Raw genomic sequence first — 4,289 nt, 5'->3', positions numbered from 1 at the left:
TTATATTAGTTCCACTAGTGCCAAATAGCATTTATAGTTATTTTTTTTTGTGTCCAATCCAGTTATTCATTTTCTTTAATAATTTACAATCTGACTGTCGCCACGGCACCACTTTGCTTTGTACCTAGTAGTAATGGTACTGTAGACAGGAAGCCGGCCAGGGAATAAACAATAGCACCTGAAAGCTGAAGTCGTGACTAACAAGATAATTTTGAATGAAAAAAAATCAGCTCTGCCAGGCCAGACTGCCAGGAGGGTGAGACCAAGTGCTGGAAGCAGGGCTTCCCTTCACTGCATCCTTTTGCTGGCTCCAAAACCCAACGTATTTAGGGAATGTAAAAAAGACTAGATCATCTAAGCCTTAAATGTGCTGAGTAGAAAAAAGTATGTGTTGTCCTTTGTAATATTTTTTAGCCTTTAAAAATAAATTTTAGACAGAAAATCGACAACTCGTAGTGAATCTCCTCTATTCTGTGTGTACTTTGAGACTAGAGAAGTTAAGCTACCTTCAAACCCCTACCTTCCCATGTTTTTTTAAACTGAAAACCAAATTGTTCAATTATCTTCTCAGGAGACAGTGTTTAATGAACTGTTATTAACAACTTGCCCTTCTTTTCATTATTATTGTCTCCAGTCTTAACTCTTTGGCACCAGTACTTTTTTTTTTTCTTTGGTTTTAATAATTAAAAGAAGAATAATTACAGACTCAACTGTTACAGCATCTTCTCTGTAGAAGTGGAACACTCTGCATTGTTTGCACTACAATGAAAAAATAAAAAGGAAAAGGAAAATATAAGGATAAGAAGAAGAAGGAGAAGGAGAAGGAGAAGGAGAAGGAGAAGGAGAAGGAGAAGGAGAAGGAAAAGGAAAAGGAAAAGGAAAAGGAAAAGGAAAAGGAAAAGGAAAAGGAAAAGGAAAAGGAAAAGGAAAAGGAAAAGGAAAAGGAAAAGGAAAAGGAAAAGGAAAAGACATGATGCAGGATGCTGATTATTATTATTTTTTTTTTTCCAGTAGAGGGCACTGAAGAAATATAACCGGATCATGGCTTATTACCATGGCAGTCTGACTTGAAAGCACGAAGGGCCGGTTATTTCACAGCAACGCCTATTCTCTGAGACTTTATCATCTGAATACATGTCAGAGAAGTCCGTACGGGCTGTTAATAAACATCCGAACATTTTTAGAGAGATGCAATGTTACACTCCTCTGTTGCAAGGTGTTAAGTAAACTCTGTAGGCTTGCAACTGTTGAGTACCCTTTTTGTTATCTGAGTGCTAAACTACAGCTTCCTTGTGTTTCTTCATTCCCAGCTTTAATGAATACTTTTATCATGGAGGGACACTGCACAGGAAAGAACTAATTTAGATGTGCCTCATTCACGGGGGACTTTAGCCTGTCTCTGATTGTTAAATGAACCAGTTTATATTGCTTTTCTGTAAATATAATGGTAACAAAATTTTGCTTGAAATTATTAGGGGAAAATCCTGTGTTACCTAAAATAAGCTGAATATTAATTTTATTTTGGAACTGATTAAACAGATACGCATTACAGAAAGTTCAGCAGCTTTCTGTAAAACAAAAGATCAGTCAGAGAGAAAGGGAGATGAAAAAGTGCTGTGAAAAGTATCCAGCCTATCACTTATAACAAGCCCTAATTTTATCTGTTAAATGTGTAACTGTCTTGCTTAGCTGCTGCCTTGTGGCAGCTGCATCAAGGATAGTTTTTGACGTCAAATTTCAATTTCTGATCATATTTGACTGAGATTTCAGTTTAATCCCCTGTCACTAAGTTTCTGGTGGCGTTTTTGTACGAATTTGTTATTAGACAGCACCAGAAACAAGGCTTTATTCATTTTAAATACTTCTTTTCTGGATTGATGGTGATATGTCCCTTACATAGTTAACTTTGAATGTGACTTTTGGTCAACTCCTTCCTATTTGTGAGAAACATGTTTTGCAAGTTGGTTTTAGACTAGACCTTCTTTCCCCATCCCCTGCCCCATGGAGGAACGAACCTAGGCTTGTGTCTGGAGTCTAATGTGAGAACCTTGTTTAGCCCACACAGCTACAGAGCAAAGAACAACAGTTACTGAGATACATGCTTGAACTCATTTTATGAACTGAAGGTTGATCTGGTTAAGCACAAACAAGTCCCACTTGCTGAGCTAACACAGAAGGTGATCATTCAAGGTAAGCACAATTTCTTCTCTATCTATATCCTTTGCCGGGGGATGGGTAACAAATGTAATTAATTACGTGTTTTTTTCCCTTGCTTTGCGAAAGCAGCCAATGCTGCGGGCATAAACAAACAACTTCTCTTTTGAAAGAGTTTACTAGTTTGGAAACATTATCTATAGTTAGTGTGAACAACATCACTGGGACCAGCAATGGTGCTAACTTCTAATTAAGACCAGTGTTTATATTTTACTGATTAAGTCATAACTTAATCAAAGAGGGGTTTGGATTTCAAATGAAAATGGATGCAAAGGAATGTACTGTAATGCACCTTCCTCCCATCCTCCCTCTGCCCATGGAAATACCTTCAGTTCCCCGTGTTCCCCCTCAGGGTACCCTTAACAGCTCAATGTTTTTCTGCCTCCATACTACTTGTTCCCTCCATGTAGCCTGTTGCCACCACTGTACTTTCAACGCTGCCATGTCCTAAGCAGCCTTCACCATCACGCCTCTAGATCTGTCAGCTAAGGTCCTCCTCACAGTTGATCCAATCCCTCTTGCAACATCTTCCAGTAAAATTACTGTAGTTTCCCCTGTCATTTCTCATTCATCCTACAGTAGCACAGCCTATCCTGTGGTCGTCCCCATTCCCCACCTCCAGCCCCTGGCTCTTCCATGTACTTGCTACGGTGTGACAAATGTCCCTGTTCCTCATTGACTGCTGTTGGCTACTGGTTGAGACGAGCTAGCTCTTTGTAATTAGTGACTCTCCAGAGAACATACATGTGTTCTTTGCCCTGCCAGCCAGCTGGCTGCCAATACAAAAGCGATGCACATTTTTGTTAATCCGCTGGCCAGGAAACCCTGCATCCTGGCTGGGAATTACCAGCGCTCTGCCTGACACCCTGACAAAGCAGACAGCATGCATGTGCAACCTTATCCCCAGGACTTGCTTGACAGCAACAAGGGATGAATTCAGGTTGAAGGGGTCCACCACAAAAATGTCATCTCAGTGCTCACCAGAAGTGTGGGAAGATTACACTAATATTCTGGTGATGAATGAACTAACTGTATTCACTTGCAAATACGAGTCAAATGCCTTAACCAATATTTTTACTATTAGATGGAAAATCTTAGCCTGATTAATAGATGAACAGGGCGACAGCAAGTATTAAGGCATCATATTAACAACCATTTACGCTCTTTCCTCCATGATGTAGGCCAGCTGGTGGCCTTCCCCCATTGCAGTAACTTTTAGCTGCAGCCTACAATTTTAAGTCTTGCTGCATAGGAAGGCTTGATTTAAGGTGAGCTGATATGGTGGTGTTCCTCCTCTCTGCTCCTCCTCCTGTGGGCTGCCCTGGTGTGACCCCTTTTGCTTTTGCTCTCTTCTAGCCTGTGAGCTTTGCTGACTTCCTCTCTCCCCCAGTTGCTCCCAGTAGCCATGTTCATACCACCCCATGCTCTGCTCTGTCTGACGGCCTCCCCCATAGCTTTAATGTCCATTCTTTACATCCTGCGCAAGATACACTTGTAGTGGACATTCCCACTGTCCACCTGTTTCTCAGGTTACAATGTATGTGTCCCAGTTTTGGGAGCTATTGCTTTAGATTAGCAGGGCTACAAAAATGAGGACTGCTCAGACAGCATTAATAAGCTTAGGGTGTCAATAGTTACTACACCTGACATTTTCTCCACTTCACAATATGACTGTCTTTTGGGAGGAAAACCAACTCCTCAATAAAAAAGTGAAGGGGAAAGAAATAAAGATGTACCTGACCTGAAAGCTCACTGCCCTCAAAAAACCTGCTGGTACTGAAGCCTGCAAAGTAGAGTGGGGTATGGAAAATAGCTTACTGAGGGCTAAAACCTGCTCCTTCTGTGGCTTCTGGGAAGGGAACTGGGACAGCTTGATATTTTTGGCAATTGAGACCCAACAAGTTGATGTAATCCTTGGTCTAGTTTTCCTATGTGATCTACCTTTGCATCAGGATGTTTTGTCACATCTGGCTAGCATGCTCTGGCTGGTGTTGTTCATTTATGACCTTACTGTATCACATTTATATTAATGCAGTAAAGCAAGCCCCAAACAGTACAAAAATCATGAGCATTCC

Source organism: Charadrius vociferus, unplaced genomic scaffold (assembly GCF_000708025.1).
Source record: "Charadrius vociferus isolate BGI_N301 unplaced genomic scaffold, ASM70802v2 scaffold185, whole genome shotgun sequence".
Lineage (NCBI taxonomy): Eukaryota > Metazoa > Chordata > Aves > Charadriiformes > Charadriidae > Charadrius > Charadrius vociferus.
Note: the sequence above shows the minus strand (reverse complement) of the source record.